The following is a 24076-nucleotide window of genomic DNA, read 5'->3' as shown; positions in this document are numbered from 1 at the left end:
AAGAGCTTTATTTGACACGGATTTTTTTTTTTTTTTTCGCCCTACAGTCAGCTAGCTGCATTAGATTTTTATGAAAATAGTTGTGGAATAGGTCGTAGTCCTAGAATTTTTCATAAGTAAAAGAGTGTATTAAACCATAACGGGAGAGGTCAAATTAACTTGTTATCCAAATTAATTTGAAATGAAAATGTAAAAAAAAAAAAAAAAGCTTTTAGCATTACTGTTTTTTTTTTTTTTTTTTTTTTTTCATTTCAAATCGTAATACTTGGTGGTGCTTTTTTAAAATCGCTAGAAAATTGCGTATTCACAAATTTTTTCCCATAGCAACAACATTTTTCAAAGATTTAACCAAACAACAAATTGCGTTTTTAAAAATCATGTTTTCAAAATAAAATCGCTTTATATTCAACTTTTAGGATAGCAGGATACTAAAAACTTGACATATATAAAAAGTTTGCAAGGGTCATGTATTATTTTAACCAGTTGCAAACTCTAAAATTCAAAAGGAACTTCTTGAATCCATAAAAAAGAATTTCAAAATTAACTAGATGAAAGAAAATAAATTAATTGCAATTTTTTTTTGTCATCTATTTGAATTTGGTCTACCATTTAAACACTATGAAAATTATTAGTTTTAATTATTGAACAACTGTGATTAAAACAATACCATAAAGGATTACAATTCAACTTGTAAACTTATGAAAACATCTAAATTTAAGAAATAAAATCTTAAATCTTAAACTTCTAAAAATTTTATAATAAAAATTAGCAAACTGAAACCTTATTTTGTCCAACCTCACTAGTAGGGAACGTGATCTTTGAAATGAAGAGAATCCATTTCATAGTTCAAATTTTATTTATTGAATTTAATAGTGTACAAACTATCATATCATTAAAACTTTAAATAATATGGTAGCTTATTCTCTTTTAGATGACCAAAATCATGAAATGATTCTATTTCAAATGCAGATGACATTTTACCACAAGTAGAACATGACATGATGACATAGAACATAGATGTAAACACAATAGCTTAACTTTCTTGCAACATAGTTTTACTATTCATTCACCAATGAGAAGGGCCTCCTTAATTAGTCTTTCAAAATTCTTGTACGATGACCCTTCAATATCAGTTGCTTCCATTGCTTTCTTCTTCCATTCCGTAGCCTTTTGTCTCATAGCTTCACCCTTATCCCCTTCCATCATTTCCTTAACAAGAGCTTCAATCTCATCACGTTTAACATCCTTGCTAACCTCCACACCAATCTCCCAAGTGGTATAAGCATACCGACAATTTGTTTGTTGCTCAGCAAAGAAAGGCCAGCAAATTATAGGCAAACTAGCACTTACACTTTCTAAAGTCAAATTCTAACCACAATGTGTTAGGTGAACCCCTATAGATGGGTGAGCTAGCACTTTATCTTGGGGGCACCAACTTGCTAGCAATCCCCTATCCTTAGTTTCCTCAAAAAATTCTTCAGGCAAAATTGTTGAATCTCCCATTACCACATCAGGCCTAACTACCCATAAAAATGCGTGCTTGCTATTTGCAAGGGCCCATGCAAATTCATTAAAATGTTGTTTTGTCATTGTGGTCACGTTGCCATAATTTACATACACAACTGAGTTGGGTTCCCTTTTATCAAGCCATTGGAGACATTTTGAGTCTTCTTTCCATAAACTTGCACTTAGAGACATGAATTGGCTCTCAGCCTCAGGCAAATGTTGTTCTAGCAAGGGAAGTGGGCCTATATTGTAAATTCGAGGGAATTTGGATGCAATTGCTTCTAGGACATCATGTTCAAACTCTTCAAATGTGTTGAAGATGATTGCCAAAGAATTGAAGCAATTTTGTGCTTCTAATCCCATAAAGTCGAACATTGTTTCAGTAATGTCTGTGGTTCTAATGAAGCTAGGGAGGTCTATAAGCCTAATATTTTTTTATTCCTGGTATCCAGTTGATTGGTGTCTCAAGAGTGCCATCATATTTAAGGCTTTCATCTGTAATACATTGAAATTACAATTTGCTTTAATTTTAGGAAATGTCATAGTTCAAGCTAAATATTTCAATATTTACAAATTGAAATCATTTTTTTAATTGAAAATTGAGATCATGTTGATATTACTTGAATTGCGTGTCCTTGATCCAATTTCACAATATTAAAAAAAATTTATATGTCTTGTAAACACAAATTTAACTTGTAAATATTTTTTGGGACACAAGATCATTACTCATCACTCTAGGGGAAAATAATAAAATTATGATCACATTTAGAGGTAAAAAAATATGAGGCTCATATTAAGTGACTAGCAAATGAGACGAGACTAGGTGTACATGTGATCCTTTTAGAAATTATCCAAATGTGTGAGCTACAATGCTACACAACAAAATTTGCCTCAAAAAAAAAAAAATCTATATATGTGTGTGTGTGTGTGTGTGGCTCTCCCACCTAGGTCTATTGGGTCACTTCTATGCCGATGCTAAAAAGCGCCAACATAGAAAGCACTGACATATGACAAATGTATGAGCCTATTTGGTTTTTTGTTGAAAACATTTTGCTAATAATGTACTAAAATATACTTGTATCTTGAAAATTTGAAAAAAGTGAAAAAATGCAAAAAAAAAATTGTGGTTTTAAAAATTTATGCATAAAAGTTAAAAGTTGAAACCGATACCCAACAAGAAAGTCTTATAACTTTGTTTTACAATTCCGCATCCTATCTTTAGGCCAAAACTAGACTTATTTTTTTAGTGGAGTTGTGATATGCTTTCGTATTAGAACTCATTTCCCTCTTATTTGTATGTGTTCGTTTCTTAAAAAAAAAAAAAAAAAATTCTGGCAATCACTATAGCACGATGGCATTGATAGGGAAAAGCAACTTTTCCAGATACTGGCCATATCGATGATCAATAAAAGTTGGGTTTTAGGACTTTTTATATTTTTCCCTCGTTAAATAATAAATAATTGCTTTCGTTTGGATGGACATCCCCTGTCCTCTTCCTCCATTCCAAACATACCATTATCCATTGGGGTTAACTTAGGTAAAAGTATCCAAGTTGATAAGCATTTACATCCAAAAACACATGCGTGCGTGCGTGTGCATGTGCACACACACCCACACACACACATATATATATAAAGCCCAAATTCCATACTCTATTCTTTTTGTGAGATTATAATAATAATATTTGAGATATAGATGTTGCTATAGTGAACATCTATTTTTGGATGTTACTATAGCAACATGCAAAAATCTCAAGAATGTTAAAGGCTTAAAACACCTGATGTGGAGTTTTTTTTAGGCAATTGATGCTAAAGTAAAATGCAAAATAGCTAAAATTACACCAAATGGGAATGCTCAAGTATGAGAGGATTTTATTTTATTTTTTGGGATGTTTTCATAGTTACATTAGGTGTGGGGGATTTGAATCTTGAAAATATTAGAAGGTGTTAGACTGTTAGTTGAGCTATAAGACACATGGTAATTGTAAGCGCACAATTGCACCTGGACTCAAAGACAACTACGGGCTCAGGCCCAATGAGCCTTACACAATAAAATTTGTAGAGCGTGGGCTTGTAACCTAGATTAGAAGTGCTGAGGACTTGATAACGGGCTAAGAGTTACAAACACATGTAGATAACAAAGGATAACTGAAAATAGGCCTCCTCGGACGTAAGCCGAGGACCACTTCTGTATTATTGCTATTTCTTCCTTAGAAGTTACAATTCTTAGTTTCTTTCTTTGTTGCTGATCCCCCCCTTTCTCTGGCCTCCACCCCCCTTAAATACTTCCTTCCCTGATACTTTTTGGACAGTGACTAGAAGTTTCAACCCTACTGTTCAGGGGTCACTTCCCCATTAATGCGGCCAGGGAGGTAGGTGCAGAGCCTTTAATGCGGAGGTGGCAGCCTTTGCACTTGATATTTTCTTTAACACTGGTGCATCTAGAAGGTTCAGGGTGTCCCCTTTTAACCATTAGTCTTTCCAGAGTTGTGCCTTGACCTTCATAATGAAATCTTGAGTTTTCTTGGATCTGTCCGAGGAGAAGCTCGCTCTCGGCTGTACCCTCGGATCCTCGGTGTATGGGCCAATCTGTAGAGTTTAATTCTGGAGCAGGTCGGCCCTCCATGCTGCAGTCCAAAGGCCCATATGCCCATTCGGGTCCTTTTACTCCCCACAGTAATATGAGAATAATTTACTGTAAATCTAAAGGCACAACAAATTCAATTGTTAACATGGTAGGTTGTGATTGATATACAATAAAAATAATATTTATTATAGTTCCATTTAAAAATGATATTGCAAAAATCATAATCTATCTTCTCAATATCTTTGAGATTTATTGTCTCTGATATTGATGAATTATGAATACAACAACAAATTAAAATGATTCAGTTTACCAGGTTTTGTCCTGACCCCTCACATGAAGGGTTGCATTTGCGAGCCTTATATCAATAATTATGGTATACATTAGACATCTATTATATTAGTAAGTCCAGGACCCAAAATAAAAATCACAACTATCGAGGTGGTGAGTTGATAATGGAAGAAAAAAAAAAGAGATGATATTACTGATGAGTCCAAATAAATATCAATAAAATCTTACTAACTTAATTGTTGTAAAAAATATTATGTGTTTAGCATTATTCTTATAATATACCTCTCATAGTTGATATATGAAGTATCTACATGCTAAATATATTTATTTTCTCCTTCCCCATATGGTCAATCCTCATGTGAGAGGGGAAAGACACTTCCCAACAGAAGTATTAATCTTCTTAGTTTCTTAATACAAGAGCATTGATAAAGATTTTGTAATTAATTTTTTTTATAAAAAGATTTAGAATTTTTCCTTCAAATCTCTATTTTAATAGTTAATAAATCCAATTGGTATTATTTAATTGATGTCTTAGTATGACGATAAAGAAAAATTATTATAGAGTGGACACATAAGTTCAAATTTATGCATCTAAAATAACAAAAATCATGATTTTAATTTTAAAAAAGAATATATATTGATTTTTTTAGTTAAAAAGAGAATAAATGTTGATAAAATATGTTTTAGTTGAAAATTATAAATTTCGGCAAATATTGACCAAGATATTAAATAAAAATAGCGGAAATGTTAGAAATATCAAAATAATAGCTAAAACATATAAATGATTACAAAACTATATATAATTTAAGGAAAAAAAATTAAAATATATTGACAGAGATCTTAGTTTTTATGTCAACTAACATATTAGAAAATATAACCAAAGTATCCAATTAATTAATAAATAGTAGTATCCAATTAATTAATAAATAGTAGTATCCAATTAATTACTAAATAGTAGTATCCAATTAATTAATAAATAAATTTATAGGAAAATCTTGATTGAGGTCTCACTCTTGTTTGGCTATTGCGAAAACATTGGGTTTTTTTATACTTGAAGATTTTTATAAGAGTAAGTTTATTTATTTTTTAAAATTTATAATTACTTTAGGATTTGAAACTTAAGCATCTACTTTATAATAATTGTTTTTACCATTAGACCAATACACTATATAGTTTTTGGTATAAACGAAATTTGAATTCGAGTCTTTTGTTCAACAACAAGAAACTTTATGAATTGAGTCAAGTTACTTAGGCATCCGCTCCTTGATATTGCTTTTACCATCAAGCCAATACACCAATTGACTCTTGATGTAAGGACATGAGATTGACCAATTGAGCTTAATTGGAACCTACACCTATTTTATTTCCTAAACAGACATGCAACCAAAATAGAACAATAAAAAAAAAATTTAAAAAGAAAAGAAAAGAATAGAGACATCATGTATTTTAAATTGCAATCAACCTTAGGCAGGTTACTTAAGTTACTTTGGATTAAGGATCATCTCCATTTACCACCATACTTGTAGGCGTAATGGTACCTCCCAAGTCTGAGTGCATGGGGTTCAAGGTGAACTGGCTTGAGCTATAGGATCAATTAGGGCTGTCCACGGGTCGGTCCGGGTCGGGTTTGTGCCCAACCCGGAACCGACCCGCCGGAATCGGGTGGAGAAAAAACGCACCCGCCGCCGACCCGCCGGAGTAATCGAGTCGGGCGGTTCAGATCATCAACGGGTGGTGGGCGGGTCGGTCGGAATCATAGATCTGAGAAGACGACGAGTAATCGGTGAAAAAACACACAGATCCGGCGAAGAAACCCAGATTCCGGCGAAATTTTCCAGATACCGGCGATATTTGTCTTAGATCCGGTGAGATTTCGCAAGATCCGGCGAAAATCTCACCGGATTTGATGAGATTTCGCCAGATCCAGTCAAAATCTCACCAGATCTAAGGAAATATATCGCCGGAATCTGGGTTTTTCGCCGGATTCTGGAAAAAACTTGTCGGATTCTGGAAATTTCGCCGGGATCTGGAAATCTCTCGGTCGGTTCGGTTTTTTCGGGTTTTAGGGGAGGAAAACTGAAACCGACCCGCCGGAAATCGGTTTCTGGTGGTGAAGACCCGCCGTCGACCCGCCGGAGCAGTCGGGTCGGCCGGATTTGGGTCGGATCTGGTCGGTTCTTCGGGTGGATTGGGTTACCGGATCCTTCTGGACAGCCCTGGGATCAATAACAAAATTATTTCTAACTATCTAAAAAAAATCATCTACATTTGAAATAGATTCATTTACTGGTTTAGAATGTTACAAGTCTAATGGTGTATCAAATACTAGACCTGGCAAAATTGAACTCGAACCTAACAACCCAAAGAAAAATACCCGACCCGACTAGAGTTTTTACTTGAAGCAAAAACATGTTGACCCAACTCGACCCATTTAATTTTAGGTCAGATAAGGTCAACATGCCTACTAGCCAAATGGATTGACCCGCTTTTGAAACTCTCTCTCTCTCTCTCTCTCTCTCTCTCTCTCTCTCTCTCTCTCTCTCTCTCTCTCTCTCTCTCTCTCTCTCTCTCTCTCTCTCTCTCTCTCTCTCTCTCTCTCTCTCCACATACTACATCACGTCATTATTAAAAAGAAACTTAAGCCTAAACAAATGTTTAGAATGTAATTGTTTTTTTGTCTTTGTTTCTCCGCCTCACTCTCATATCTCAATTCTCAAATATGAAAATTACCATTATTTTCTTTTGTCCTCTTATGGTAATAATGTCATTAATGAATTTTGGATTGTGTACAGTAAACTTAAGAATTTATGCATTCTTTAATTTTTATTTTTGAGTATTTTGTTATTTTTTCTCTTATTTGTATTGACAAGAAGGAAAAAAATATGATCATATATTATTATTATTATTATTATTTTTGCATGTGAAAAAAATATGGGTTGACCAGTTGCTTGATCAACCCAGCCCATAACCTGATCGACTTGCAACTTGTGTAGGTGACCCACTTTTTATCTGAACTCAATTAACCTAATTTGATCGAACTTGTTTGTCAAGTACATCAAATGTCTCATATACTATCATGTCCAAAAACAAAATATTGATGGAGAAAATTGATCACTCTCTCAATTTCACTTGACAAAGAGAGTAAATGTGAAATTTTTGAATATGAAAAAGTTAATATATCTTCTTCGGCCATCCCTATACCTTATAGGATAAAAAGGAAAAAAATTCAAAAAAGGTTAGAATCATAACTCATATATATAGTCATCACCGCCACACTATAGAAGCATGGAAAACAAAAGAAGACAAAGTAGTCAAGTACCTTTGAATGGAAGAATGCCTCTTTTGACGAGTTCAATGGAGTAGACATCCCATGAAGCCGCAAGCTGAGGCAGTCCAAAATTGAACCTCTGGGATGCTTAATTCTTCTCTAGCTTTGATTGCAAAACTCATAACCCCATCAGAAACTATGCAAGTAACCAAAGGCACTTCAGAGGATGAATTAAGCTTAAGCAGTAGCTCTTTAAAAGGGGCCAAACAATTCTTTCTTGTGGAATCACATAGTGCTGGGACATCTTGGGTTGCATCACGATCAGAATGTGGCAACCCATCTGGTATTGTTTCAAACTGGAAATCGGGCAAAACCTTTAGGTAGTCAAGTCCTTTGGACCTGATTAAGCGTCTGTGGTTGAACTCAGTGTTAACTGTTGACAAAGGTGATATAAAAGCCCCTTGAGTGAAGGAGCTTGGTTAGTCGCATCATGGGTGTTACATGGCCTTGTGATGGGTATGGGACACAAACTGCATGGGGTTTTCGGGTTTCTACAGAACTCATAATTAAAGCAAATTAAAGTTTAAGCCTATTTTAGAATCAAATATGAAGGGGTTTGAGAATTGTGATAGCTTTCAGAGCCGTATATTGGAATTTATAGGGAAAATGGTTCAATATTAGCCGTTAGATTGATGGGTACCATATATCATCAGAAGATTATATACGTTTTTAGACCCCTTAAAACACAACCAGATTAATTTAGTTATTTAGCCAAGTGATTAACTTAGGTAAATTATGCAGATCTAGGTTAACACATATAAATCATATTATTGTAAAGTGCGGAAAATAAAAAACACAACAATATGATAACCCAAAAAAACCAAACCGGTAAAAAATCTGGGGAAGATTTAACCTAACTATCCTCAAGGTAAACTGAATCCACTATGAAAGAATTGAAGTTTACACAATAGCGACTTAGACCACTAACATTTTATTGCTACTTCAAGTAGGAAACTTACTACCACGACCACGTGACAGCTCCAAGTCCATGGACTACTTCCTTCTTGGATTTCCCAGTAAGCACAAACACTCCCGCTTATATATCTTTAAGCTCTTGAATCTGCAACTGAATTGATCACTAAGTCTTGACATCAATCTAGATCTTGATAACCTAAAGTGTATGTGAAGGCAAACACTTCTAGATCTCACAAAAGATTCACACGCACAGCATAAAGAGCAACCTTAAAACGTGGGTAGGGTTTTCTCTTTTATACTTAAGACAAAACATAAAACCCTACACGTCAAACTGGGCTTGGGCTGAGTTGGGAAATTTTGCAGAAAAAAAATCTGCACGAGCTTCGATCGATCAAGTCTAATTTTCAATCGATCAAGCCAGGTAGAACACTCGATTCCAACTTTAAAAACTTAAACATACTTTGAGCAAGTCTAAAACAAGACTAAACATTTTGATCATGGTTTGCCAACATTACAAATTGAAGTTCTAATACATTTAAACCTAAAGTCTTAGAACCCAACAGATTAGATATTTGAATTTGGTCACATGCACAAATAAGGATTACGTACCTATGTAACTGTCAGTTTCTCGTTCAGATCGAGAACCTTAAAATGAACGGCCGCTACCCACTCTCCCCTCCAATATTCTATTGCTAAACCGCTGCTAACGAATAGTTCTACTGGTTTATTTAACATTTAACAAATGAGTCAAAGTTTAAGGTTATTAGACTCTTTCTTTCTTCTATCTTGTTTTTTTGTTTTGTTTTGTGCCATGAGAATGCTTAAATATTAGATTTGACTACTAAATAACATGGTTTTGAAATCTGGACCGTTTAATGAACCAAAAAATTTTCCAGTTCATGAGCCAAATGCTAAAATAGGCGAAAATGCACTTTTGGTCTTTACATTTTGGGTTGATTCTCAATTTGGTCCCTAAATTGATTTCACTCCTAGGTCAGTCCCTGATTTCATAAAATCGTTTTTATTTTGGTTCCTACCGTCAACCCAGTAACAGAAAATGCATACGTGGCAAACAGAATGCACTGTTTGGTGACATAGTTAATAAAATAATAATAAAAAATTATATTTAGCATTTTTAAATGCCACATCAGCATTTAAATTAATAAAAAAAAGCCAACTCGGAAAATTTTTAAAAAAGTAAACTAAATTATAAAAAAACCTTAAATCTAATTTAAACTAAAACCATTTCTTAAAAAATAAAAAATCATTATCTTTTTAATTCTTTTTGATTTTGTTTTTATTTTTCTTTAACCTCATCAGCTTAAAAAAAATCCCTACACTGATCTCAAATTCTCTCTCTTTTCACGCTCAATGGATAGAATCTCTCACTCTCCACTGTCCATGGCCGGAGCTCACTCAGCCTTCTTTCTCCACCACGCGCCGGAGCTCACAAGCAAACCAATGGCGAGCAGATCAAGCTTCTTCTTCTTCTTCTTCTCTCTCTCTCTCTCTCTCTCTCTCTCTCTCTCTCTCTCTCTCTCTCTCTCTCTCTCTACAAAAATCTAGTCTGAAGCTCTCACTCTCTCTTTCGGCTTTCTCTTTGGCATTAGGGTTTGATCTGGGTTTAGAGAGAGATGGGCTAAGATCGGTGGTAGTTGATGTTGATACAACGGAACCCCCATCGGAGGAGACTGAGACAATGACGGAGGATGTTGAATCTGAATTGAAATCAGAGTCAAAGTCGACTTCTTAACCATCACATTAGATTCGATCAAAGAGTCAAGACGATCGAAGAAAATCCACGACGAAGTCAGGGTTCCATTAGAGGAACGGAGATTCCACACAGTAAAGCTCCATGTGACGGCGGCCCCTGGCATTGATGAGCATCGACGTGGCGTCCTTGCTCCAGCAATCTTCGCAGACAGGTAATAGATGCGAGGATTGCGGAGTAGCAGCGTTAGGCGCAGTTAAAGCTAGGGTTGGAAGCGGAGGAGCCGTTAACGACATCAAAGTGTCTGTTAAGTCACCCATGGTGGTGGTGGCAGCGAGATATGGATGAATCTATGTTGTTGGTGGTGGTGTGTTTGGGGTTTTTGTGGTATTGAGGAGAAAAGAGAAGAAGGACAAATAAGTGTTGATGTAGCGATGAGGTGCGATTAGTGTTTGGTTGAAAGAAAATCTTGATTTTCTGGGGAAAATTTTGATGATTTTATGGGTTTGGGTGTGTTTGTTTCATAAGAAATTTTTTGGTTTCGGGTGGAAAGAAAATGTTGTGATGAAAATCTTAGGCATCGGCTTTTTAGATTTGAATTTTTTCAATATTTGGTGAAATTTTCTAGGAAAGATGTTGAATGCCCAAGAATTTTGTGTTCTTGAGTTCTTGTGATTTGGGTTCATGTTCTTGAGTTCTTGTGTATTCACATTCAAATACGAAACTATGTATTTTTATGTTTTTATAATTTTTTTCAAATTTGTAAATTCATTTTTTTTAAATTAGACGATGACATGACATGCTAATGTAGTTTTTTATTAGCCACGTCAGCATCTAATATGCCAACAGTGCATTCCGTTTGCCATATATGCATTTTCTGTTACTGGGTTGATGGCAGGTGTTAGGACATATGTGTTTCACTTGTTTAGAACATATGTCGTTCATTATTTATGTAATTGGCTAATCATTTGTCAAAACGCAATTTACTTGTAATTGGGTAGATTTAGGATATGGTTAATACTTCAAGAAACAAGGTTTCAAGATCAAGGGTTAAAACCGTGCAAGTATGTCTAAGAAAAAAGCTTAGAAGTGCTCTTCATCAAAGCTCGACAGCTGGCTCGATAGCTGCATCTATTGAGCTTTAAGAAGCTGTTCTCGCCCCGAGGCTCGACAGCACCTCGACACCTGTAGCTGTCGAGATTTAAGAAAAACAGATTCTAAGTTTTGTTTTGATTCTAATCCGTGGATGTGTCTTTGGGCCTTCTTTTCTCCTAACCCTAGACATATAAAAGGATTATTCTAAGGGCCGTCAAAGTGTGGCAAGTTGCACAAGCATTGAGAAATCCTTGTTCATGCAAATTGTAACTTGAGACGAAGTTCTTGCCCTAGTTCATCTCTCTTGTGAAGAAGATGCTGTGTCTTTGTGCTGTTGGGTTTTGTAACCGAGCATCTTCTTGATCTTCATTGTGTGGATGAATTGAAGAACTTTGTAGCCAACAATCTTCTCTAGTTGGTGATTGAAGTCGCGTACTAGGATCCGCGCAATTGGTTAGTCACGTATTGGGAGCCGTGCATTGAAAGGAGAAACTGTTACTACATAACAAGTCCAATTAGGTATTGGGGTAAGGGCTCAACTGTAGATTGGTAAGGTACTTGGGATTCCTTTACTTGTAACCGCTTGTTGTGATAATAGTGGAGTTTCGGGAGTGGTGGCCTTAAAATCACCCGGTGGGATTTTTGCCGTGTAGGTTTTTCCCATTCATAAACAAATCACCATGTCAATTTATTTTCCGCTGCATACTTTAGTTTATTGGTGATTTGTTTGTGATATCACACATTTGCATGTTAATTTGATTAATTAATGAACTTGGCTAATTAATCAATTAATCCATCGCAAGGGGTCAATACGTGTTTGGCCTATCAAGTGGTATCAGAGTAGGCACACTTTGATTAGGTTTAATTTTTGTTGTGTGATCCATTGACCCCTGTTTGTCATGGATAGAGGTTAGTCTCTTATTATACCTCTATTGTTTGATGGTACTAACTATGCATACTGGAAAGTACGCATGTGAGCTTTCTTGCAGTCTCTAGATGAGAAGGTGTGGCAAGTTGTGGAGATAGGCTGGACCAAGCCTAAAGAAGTGCTGGCCTATTGGGATGAAGCCAAGATCAAGGCGGCAAACTTCAATAGCAGAGCATTGAATGCCTTATTCAGTACGGTCACTAATGAGGAGTTCAAGAAGATATCCTCCACTAAAATTGCTAAGGAAGCATGGACCATCCTCCAGACAACCTATGAGGGAACAAAGGCTGTAAAATATTCGAAACTATAAAGGCTCACTACAAGCTGTGAAGAAATTAAGATGGAGTAGGATGAGTCATTTGATGAGTTCTATGCCAAGCTCAAGGACATAGTGAACTCAGCCTTCAATCTTGGAGAAATCATTCCTGAACCCAAGATTGTGAGGAAGGTACTCAAATCTCTACCCGAGAGATTTCATGCCAAGATCACGGCGATAGAGGAATCAAAGGATATTGACAAGATTCCTCTGACTGAGCTGGTTGGTAATCTGCAAACCTTTAAGCTAGGGTTAACAAGAATTGGCAAGTCAGGTAAAGGCAAAAGCTTGGCACTAAAGGCCAAGAGCAGTGAAACAGATGAGTCATCAGATGATGAAGACTCTAAGATGAAGTCTTACATCACCAGACAATTCAAGAAATTCATGAAAAATGCCAATGGAAAGGACTTCGACAAGGACCATAGGCAATCTAGCTCCTCTCAGTTCAAGAGTCAAGATAAAGGGAAGAAGGATGCTAGGGATGGCGGTCAGTACACTGTTCCAGCTGGACCCAAGTGCTTCGGATGTCAAGGGTTTAGTCCTATGAAACATGAATGTCCTACATATCTTAAGAGCATTGGGAAGAGCAAGACACTAGCTGCTATTTTGAGCGACACTGAGCTTGAGGATGATTTCGACAACGAGGATGACGGAATTTCGAATGCTTTCACTGCCACTGTAAATCCTACTGAAGTGATTGTTGAAGATGTGAATGAAGAAGAGGAATTGGTGGAATCCAAGTTTGAAAAGATGGATAATTAAGATGATATCCATACAGCCTATGAGAAATTGTACAAGCTTTCCAAGAAGCATGAGAAACTCTATAGGCTAGCCACCAAGAAGCTTAGTGATGTGGAACTTAACCGTAAGGAACTTTCCACAAAGTTTGATGAAGCTAATCAAACTATTGGGGCACTGATATTCAAGAACAATTTCTTGGCCGAGAAGATCAAGAAGCTTGAAGCGGAATTGTTTCAAGTTAGAGCTCAATTGGAAAGGGCATCAAGTGCGAAGCTGGATGAGATGCTCAACATTTAGAAATCTGCTTTTGATCGAACAGGTTTCGGGTATGAATTCTCTTTTTCTAATATTGCTTCTGCTAGTACTACTGTTTTTGTTCCTCTTGCTAATAATATTAAAATTGATAACAATGATGTTAAAAATGATTTAGCAAGTGAGAACCTAGACAAGGGTAAATCTATCTTAGGAGCACCCCCTAAGTTTGAGAAGAAGGACACTAAAAACCCTAGGACTAAGAAGGCTAACTCTTAAAAGCCTAAACAGAAGAGGCAGCATCTCTATCATCATTGTGGCATTGCCGTTCATACTCGACCAAATTGCTATAAGTGGTTAGCCACTCAATAGAGCAATGGCATGATAGCATTTGGGAACTAGAATCAGCTTCAAACCTCTCTTGCTCCTCTTGGAGATCTTCTCAAAGTTCTTATGTTCATTTCGAATTTAAACGGTTTCAATCCTTCCCCCTCATCACCGGTTCAAGGGTTTGCTAAGAGGAAAGGTTCTTCCAAGGTGTGGAAGGAAAAGGGTTCCAAGTGATTTATTCACTTTTTCTCTCTCTCCCTTTCTTGTGTTTGTTTTTGCATTACTTGTGTGTTTTGCTTTAATATTTTTGAATCAGTCTAATTTTATGCTTTGTTTTATCTTGTTTAACATGTTTTTGTTTCTATGATTTCAGTTTTGTTTTATTTTGTTTTTCAGATTAAAAAAAAAATTGAAAGATTAAAAAAAAAAAACAAAAATAGTGTGTGTTTGTGTACATCGGTTCTTGTGAACCTTAAAATGGAATTTGAAACAGAATTTTCTAAACTTTGCATCTCTTGTAACTTAGATGAGCATCTCTATGCACAACTAAGTAAGTGAGCTTTGTAGCTCTTTGTTTGTGATGAGTAAGGTTAAGTGATCTCTTGAACTTAACACTCGTATCATTCTTTGTGACGGGTAGGACTAGAAAATCCTAAGAAAAAGGCATAAATAACCATCTCACCACTGTTACTTGCCAATCATGATATGGCATTTGTGTGCTTAGGCATAGCAAAAGTGGAATGTCAATGACATCTGTATGCTTCGACATAGTAAAAGTGCAATGTCAAAAGCTTAACATAATTGGGTATTTCTTTTCTCACTTTCATATACCCATGCATGATTTGCTTAATAAAAAGAAAATATGCAAAGAAAATAAAAGCAAAAAGAACAAAATGCTTTAAATATGATTGCAAGCGTGTTTTCTAGGAGATGTGGGTGTTATAGGATGTACCTCAAAGGTGATAGTCCCCATCAAACAGTTATGATTGTGTGTGAATTAAAGTGATTTTCTCATACCTCAAATCGTCATAACATAGAGACACTTATGCAATCTTGCGATGTTTTCACACACAACACGCAATATTCTTTGCTACTTTTGATACATGTGCAAGTACAATATGATTTGGCCATCACAAGGTTTACATGTGTTGATGTATGCCCACTAAATTGTCTTGACTAGGGCTGTCCAGAAGGATCCGGTAACCTGATCCACCCGAAGAACCGACCAGATCCGACCCAAATCCGGCCGACCCGACTGCTCCGGCGGGTCGACGGCCGGTCTTCACCACCAGAAACCGATTTCCGGCGGGTCGGTTTCGGTTTTCCTCCCCTAAAACCCAAAAAAACTGAACCGACCGAGAGATTTCCAGATCCCGGCGAAATTTCCAGAATCCGGCGAATTTTTTCCAGAATCCGGCGATTTTTTTCCAGATTCCGGCGAAAAACCCAAATTCCGGCGATATATTTCCTTAAATCTGGTGAGATTTTGACTGGATTTGGCGAAATCTCATCAAATCCGGTGAGATTTCGCAAGATCCTGCGAAATCTCACCGGATCTAAGACAAATATCGCCGGTATCTGGAAAATTTCGCCGGAATCTGGGTTTCTTCGCCGGATCTGTGTGTTTTTTCACCGATTACTCGTCGTCTTCTCAGATCTATGATTCCGACCGACCCGCCCGCCACCCGTTGATGATCTGAACCGCCCGACTCGATTACTCCGGCGGGTCGGCGGCGGGTGCGTTTTTTCTCCACCCGATTCCGGCGGGTCGGTTCCGGGTTGGGCACAAACCCGACCCGGACCGACCCGTGGACAGCCCTAGTCTTGACTTGTTTTTGAAATATAAAATCGGTTAGACTTGTTTAGTGTGTGAGTGCGTGTTTTGAGATCCATGTGCTTAAGATTGTTGTTGAGAGATGATTTTGAAAGTCTAATATGTTGATTTGATTATTAGTTGAGTTGCATGTGTGCTTGCATTCATGTTTGTGTTTTTCCCTTCTCGAAAAACTGTTTTGAAAAGTTGGCTCGACACCTCCTCGATACCTGTCTGTCTGTCGAGCTTCTCAGCTGTTATTTATTGCAATCTCGGTAGCTTCTCGACACCTTTTGGATCGATCGAGAAACCTCCTGTCCTCTCGATAGCTTCTCGACACCTGGTGGATCGATCGAGCATCTGTTCTTGTGTCCTGTCTTATTCATCAACACCTTCTCGATAGCTGGATCTGTCGACGTTGTATTTCTTGACACCTACCTCGACAGATGTCTCGACACCTCTCGATACCTGTATCTGTCAAGATTTACTAAGGTTCCATATAAAGGTTCTGTGCGATCCATTTCCTATTTCTTTCGATCTCTCTCTCGATTAAACTGTCTTTTCACCTTTCCAACCTCTCTCTCTCTCACTCCAACTCCATTTCTCGAGGTTTCTCTAAGCTTTATCAAGTTTTTCTTCACTTGGTAAGCTTCTTATCTCTCATTCTACATGCATTTCATGTTTTTGAAACCTAGGTTTTGGGGTCTTTAAAAAATTTTGGGATTTTTCAAATTAGGTGAATTTATGTTGAAATTTTTGATGGGTTTTGTAGTTTTGATTTTAAAAACTCCATGCATTACATCACATTCGCATTCTAATAGTATTCTCATGCATTTAGATGTGTGCAAAATGTTAGTGTGCTGGTAGAATTGGATTTGGTTGAGCCCATGATGTTTTTCATATTGCATGTCACATGTTCATGCATTCCCCATGCATACGTTCTATCTTTTCAATATACTTGTTATATTTGAATAGTGTTGGAGCTTTTCTGAGTGTTTCTTTCTCCCCCCTCTCTTTCTGTTTGTGTTAGTAGTGTCTATGGCACCAAAATGTAAGTCTATTCTGACCCAGAACCCTCTTCGTTCTAAGGCCTTTTCATCTTCTGATTCCACTCCTCTTTCTGTTCGGTTCCATGATGAGAAAGCCCATCAGGACTTCTCGGAGAACTTCTCTAAACGAGGTGTTCATTTGGAACGCTAAGTTGTTCTGGCAAACTTTGCCAACACTGACCTTCCCGATATCTTTCACAAACGGGAATGGGAGTCACTGTGTGACGTCCCAGTCACTTGTCCTTCCGTGCTGATCCAGGAGTTTTAATCCAACATGCATGGATTCGATTATTCAGTACCTCTCTTTCTCACTCGCGTTCGAGGTACGCGCATAGTCGTCACACCGGAGTTGGTATCCGATGTGCTTCATGTTCTGAGGGTTGCGCATCCTGACTACCCCAGTTGTGAGCGTCTACGGACTATGTCCAAAGACGAGATAATTTCTGCTTTTTGTGAGCGCCTTTTTGATTAGGGTGAGTACTAGTTTACGTCATGTCGACCTTTTGCTAAAGGTCCTCGTTTCTTAAACATGGTGATGAATTTTGTCTTGCATCCGCTCTCTCAATACAACTCTATCACAGAGCCTCGTGCTCGTTTTCTCTTGTCTCTTATTGAGAATTTTACCATTGACTTTTCTTCACATTTCATCTTTTCTATCATGGATGTGTATAACGATACGGCTACCCATGATAAGCTCATCTTTCCTTCCGCCATCACGAGGATTTTATGCCATTTTTCCATTCATTTTCCTGTCTCCGACCCTTTTCATGTCATGGTTTCCATAGATGCCGCTACTGTAAAATGTAGTGAGGCACAGCTTAGGTCACGTCTGACAGGTTCAGCTACTCCTTCCTCCCATTCCGCTCCATCCACATCTGCTCGTGTCTCATCCGCTCCCTCCTCTTCTACGAGTGATGTGTCACTGGGAGACATCATGACGCAGCTTCAGTGCATGGATGCTCGCCTGGATACGCTCTCTACAGAGTTGTATCAGGTGAATGTTCGTATTGGTCGCATTATTAGGCGACAGGCGACCATGGGTGGTTTTGCTCCCGAGGCTTCTCCTTGACCACTGCCTGTGGCTTCCAAGTTTGATGATGATGGTGATGATGATGAAAATGCTAGCTCTACCGATGAGATGTCTACCTGATACTCTACCCTTTATCACGCGTGACAAAAAGAGGGAGTAGTTTTGGGTTATGAGAGTAGTCATACTTAGGAGGAGAGCTTGTATAGGACATTTTTGATAGAGGGAGTGTTGAGTGTTGAAGGATGTAGTGAGGATTACTTGTATCGTTTTCTTTTCTCTACTTTAGATACACATTCTTCTTGTACCTAGGTCTTGCGACCATTATTACATACATTGTGCTTCTTATCTTTGTTATATATGTGATAATGTATGTTTCTTTCACCTATCTCTCCATGTGTTGTTTCTTTTCTCTCTTTATACACATGTTTCTTTATTTGTATGCAATCTATTATTTCTGTTTCACACTAAGATGCCTTGATGAGTTTTGTTTAAAGTGTTTCAGAAATACAGGTTGTCAAAGTCTACTTGTCATAAACTCTCTTCTTGCAAAGTTTTTCAAGAGTTTTTGTTAGGATAGATTTTATTGTATACAACAAGTGAATATGAGTTGAGTGATTTATGACTTCTCTCATATGTTCATTTGTTGGTTGTGGTTTTGTCACAGATTGCCAAAGGGAGAGATTGTTAAGACATATGTATTTCACTTGTTTAGAACATATGTCATTCATTATTTATGTAATTGGTTAATCCTTTGTCAAAACGCATATTACTTGTAATTGGGTAGATTTAGGATGTGGTTAATACTTCAAGAAACAAGGTTTCAAGATCAAGTATTAAAATCATGCAAGTCTGTCCAAGAAACAAGCTTAGAAGTGCTCTTCATTAAAGCTCGACAGCTGCTCGACAGCACCTCGACACTTGTAGTTGTCGAGATTTAAGAAAAACAGATTCTAAGTTCTATTTTGATTCTAATTCGTGGATGTGTCTTTGGGCCTTCTTTTCTCCTAACCCTAGACATATAACAGGATTATTCTAAGGGCCGTCAAACTGTGGCAAGTTGCACGAGCATTGAGAAATCCTTGTTCATGCAAATTGTAACTTGAGACGAAGTTCTTGCCCTAGTTCATCTCTCTTGTGAAGAAGTTGTTGTGTCTTTGTACTGTTGGGTTTTGTAACCGAGCATCTTCTTGATCTTCATCGTGTGGATGAATTGAAGAACTTTGTAGCCAACAATCTTTTCTAGTTGGTGATTGAAGTCACGTTTTGGGATCCGCGCAATTGGTTAGTCACGTATTGGGAGCCGTGCATTGAAAGGAGAAACTGTCACTACAGAACAAGTCCAATTAGGTATTGGGGTAAGGGTTCAACTGTAGATTGGTAAGGTACTTGGGATTCATTTACTTGTAACCGCTTGTTGTGATAATAGTAGAGTTTCGGGAGTGGTGGCCTTAAAATCACCCGGTGGGATTTTTGCCGTGTAGGTTTTTCCCATTCATAAACAAATCACCGTGTCAATTTATTTTCCGCTGCATACTTTAGTTTATTGGTGATTTGTTTGTACTACCACGCGTTTGCAAGTTAATTTGATTAATTAATAAACTTGGCTAATTAATTAATTAATCCATCACAAGGGGTCAATACGTGTTTGACCTATCAGCAGGGACCAAAATAAAAACAATTTTCTGAAAGCAGTGACTGACCTAGGACTGAAATCAATTTAGGGACCAAATCAAGATTCGGCCCAAAATGTAGGGATTAAAAGTGCATTTTTGCTGCTAAAATATTTCCAAAAACTTACTTATGCCAAAATAAATAGACCAACAAAGTGGGTCAAATGGTCTACCATTTCTATAATGGATTTAGTATCCATTTAGGAATTACCTATTTATAGTAGTTTATTTGTATAGTGTTTATTAAAAGATATGGTTTTTGGTAACTTTTATTTTAAATGTGTTACAAAAATTTAAAAGCTAGTTTATTTTCAAAAAAAAAAAAAAGGAAAAAGATAGACTATTTGGGGGAAAAAACAGCTAAATTTTTTCTACAATTCCAAAAGCACACTTAAATAATATAAGGATTCTTACACAACCTTAAGGTTTACCATCCAATTTATAGTCTACACATTATACTTTTTTAAAAAAAAGAAGGTGAATAAGTATGAATCATTTACACATTAGATGCTTGGGGTTAGCTCAATTAGATTAGCCTTTATCTAGGGTTGATTATCCTTATAACCTAAAACTCAGTGCAAACATATGCTAAAATACTCATGACAAGATTATTAAAACTTCAGGGGGAGCAATTGGTTTCAATCATCCAAATGCTTGAGATCTATATTGGCGTCTGGGTAAGTTCGGTTAGTTCTATTTCTTTAGTATCTCTTTGGTTTATTTATTTTTTCATTTGTATGTATAAACCCCACATTTTATAAGTAAAAATCCAAATCTTCTGTTCGCTTTGTCATTCTTAATAGAATATGATACATGATTTTTGTTTTTTAATCAATAATTTTAATATATTATTTACATAATTTTATAAGTTGTTTTTCACCTTTTTATCTTCTTAATCATTACTATAATCCCAAGGAGTTTGTGTAGTAATGATCTAAGGATTCATGTGATCCTGTGAGATCTTTGACTAGACTTTCTAACCAATACTTTTTTTGTGAGAGTTTAAGTTTACGTCAGCAATACAATCAATTATTTCATAAATTAATAATATGAAAATTGACGTTTAATCTACCCTTCTCTAATTATTTGATTTTTCAGAAAATGCCATAATGATAGCTTACAATTTGAAAGAAATTCAAATCAACATCAGCTTTGCCAATTTAGAATGGTCAAAATTAACTATTCATATTAGATTAAAATAACATACCTCATGGTAAGTGGGTGTATTGGCTATATCGATGGGATTAAAAACTTTACAATAGTCAATAGATATGGTTGGCCGCGTTAGGTTACAAATCACAATCTCTTTAAATCTAAAATTGCCTACAAATCAAATCACACCGAGACATTTGAATGAAAGCTCAATGCCCCCTTTTTTATTTTTCCTTTTGTCAACACATTGATTTATTCCATTGATAGATTGGATAACAAATGAGAAAGATGCAACTTGGCTACAATATTAATGGTCTAGAATTACGGAGAAAAATGGATTGAATTCTCCGTCTCTATCATTTAGCTGTTTGCTTTTTGTACGCATTGGACGGAGCCACCGAGTTTCCAGGTTCCAACTTCCAAGAAGCTAAAAGAGTCAGATAAAATCGTTCTAGTTTGGAAGTTGGAATCGCCATTATTATATTGGTGCCTGCAACACACGTGCGCTTCACATATGCATGATATTTCAGCATAAGCACCACGTGTGACAGAATCACAGTGTTCACTGCACCAACGCTAAAATTTCAGTCAACCCTTTTTTAACGTTGCTTGTTGAGTGCACAAAACACTAAACAAGTTAGGATTCCTACCCAATATATTGCTTGCATTATTATATTGATGGCTTTCATTTATGAAAAATCTATGCCGAACTAGTTGGAAGATGATACATATTATCTCAAGCGGATTGCATCATAAAACACTCATGAGTTTTTTGAGGAAAAGGATATTTTGAAAAGGGACTCTCTCACGAGTTTTTGAGAAAAAGGATTTTGGTGGAAAAACTTAAAACCTTAAAGGAGGACTAATCTTTTTTTTGGAAAGGAAATGTTTCATTTACTTTAGAGAATCGTTTCTTTTTATTTAACCTAAAGAAAAATGGGTTTTAAAAAAGAAAAATGTTAAGTCCACAATATTTTCACAATAAATCTTAAGTAGTAGGTTGTTACTGGTAGTTATTGTTGAAGCACAAAAGTAATCTCAATGATAGTTTCAAATTTAAACTAATAACAATTAATCATCTATGATTTGTTATGAAAATGTTGTAGACTTATTATTTAAAAAAGCATACATTTCCATGGATTTTGTAGTAAAAATTCTTTTGCTATTTAAATTTCATGGCTTTTTAAAGACTTTTTTTTTTCAAGAAATCCAAAATTTAGGGCTCTTGAGACTTAATTTAGAAAGACATCTATCAAAAGATTTAGTTTTTAAAATAATTTTTTAGAGTTTTAGAAATCAACTTGAACAACCTTTTTGAAAACAAATTTTAAAGCAAATTAAGATTTAGGAAGCTATTTGGAAAGCATTTTGTAAAACAATTTAATAAAAGCCTTTTGAAAACACTTTTTATTTTTTAGAGTTCCTTTGGAGCAAGCCTTTTATTCTTTGGTAGCTAAATAGCTAGCATCATTAACACTTCCACCCATGAGAAATCATTCAAGGATTACAAAAGTTCAAATAAACATATATATGTAAAGGAGATAAAATTTGTGATGTGACGTGGTATGAGGGGTTTGTGGTGGCACCAAGGTGGTTGAGGGTGATGGAAGTAGTTGGGATTTTGTTTGTGGCGTTTTCTGTTTGGCTTGAAAATTTGAGTATATGGGTAGGGTTTATGGTTGTAGAGGAGGAACAAAATTTCTCTTCAAATTAGTTTGAAGAGAAACTCTACAAGTTCCTCATAGATTTTTTATATCAAATGTGAATTTTACAAATCTAACCGTTTGATTGTATTTTCTTATAATATCATTCATGCTTGCAAAATTTTAAGAAGATCAAAGATTAATTGTTTTGTCATCAAACAAATGTTAAAATTTCAAGTTTTTGTGATCTAAAATTGTGTATAAAAAATAAGTTTATTAATCGAACAGTAAATAGCGTCAAATTTGAATAAAATTTGATATGCATGCTAAGAACATATAGAACTTTAAATTCAATGGTTAGATTTTCAAAATTCACATCCAAAAAAGACCTGTATGAAAATTTTGAAGAGAAAAAGTTTGTTCAGAGGATAGGAGTTGTGGTTGGTGGTGGTGTTGTGATTTTAGAATAAAGATAAGAGTGAAAGAGATAATTTGTCAAAATTTTAGTAAAATATTAGATGAAGAAATAGTATTTGAATAAAATAGACAATGGAATATACAAATGTTTTTGAAAAATGGTTATGTAATAGAAAACATAGGTTCTTATGTTAAAATAGACAGAAATTTTTCGCAAGTATTGATGTGAATACTTTACCATCTCTAGAGCTATAAGAGTTGTTTCCAATAGTACCTGATACATAAACGATAGGGAAACTATGAATTTAGTCCTTGACCTTTTCTATGTTTTCAAACTAGTTTTTAACATTTCAAATATGTCAATTTAATTCATAATCTTTAGGTATTGTGTCAAATTAGTCATAACTGTTAAGAGAATGATAAAAATGCTAATGTGGCAAAGTGCAAAAATAAAAAATAATTTTTATATCAACTCAAATGCCACCTAACATGGATTAAACTTACAAAAAAAATAAAAATAAAAAAATAAACAAAGCCCAACATAAGGAAGACCCCAAATTATAACAACTTCACTGATATCGATTGACAAATAAAGGCTATGACATTCATTCTATATTTATTTACCAACCTCACTAATATCGATTGACAAAAAATTCTGTTCCTATTTTTATTTTTGAGGGATTTGTTTTTTCATCTCTTTTCTCCTATGCGTGGATATTCAATCCCACTCTTTATAGGAGGTTTTTGGTGAAGACAAGTCATAAATTACTGTAACTAGTCACATATTCTTAAATCCATAAAATAAATAAATAAATAAATAAATAAATAACCTTCTTATATACAATAATTTTAAATCAGTAGGCGAAAGTAAATAAACTAATTGCAATTTTATTTACTATATGTTTGAAGTTTGGATTTACTTTTTAAACACTAGAATTTATTTATTTAATTTTATTACTAAACAATTGTGATTAACAATACCATAAAAGATTTATGAAAACATCTAAAATCAAGGAAATAAAACCTTAAATCATAATCTTTAAAAAATTACATAATCAATATATATATATATATATATATATATATATATATAAGTAGAGACTTCATATGAGAGAGCATGAGGCTTTAGTAGCGCATTCTTTGCAAAGAGAATTGAAATATTCCCAAGTGCCACATGAGAGATAAAAAAAATTAAATATTAACTTTTTGCTTCATTTGGTTCAATATATCAAGACTTTCATATTAAAAAATAAATATTCTTTATTTATTTTGGTTCAATGTTTTAAGATTTTTCCTCCTTCAACAC

General features: G+C 35.5%; 1 pseudogene; it reads right to left on the bottom strand.

Moving 5' to 3' along the window:
• Positions 1–1062: 1062 nt before the first annotated feature.
• On the bottom strand, positions 1063–8212 carry LOC142623387 (linamarin synthase 2-like; annotated as a pseudogene).
• Between the last annotated feature and the right edge of the window lie 15864 nt (positions 8213–24076).

This window comes from Castanea sativa, chromosome 2 (assembly GCF_040712315.1).
Source record: "Castanea sativa cultivar Marrone di Chiusa Pesio chromosome 2, ASM4071231v1".
Taxonomy (NCBI): Eukaryota; Viridiplantae; Streptophyta; class Magnoliopsida; order Fagales; family Fagaceae; genus Castanea; species Castanea sativa.
The sequence above is the reverse complement of the archived record's forward strand: the minus strand, read 5'-3'. Positions and strand labels throughout refer to the sequence as shown.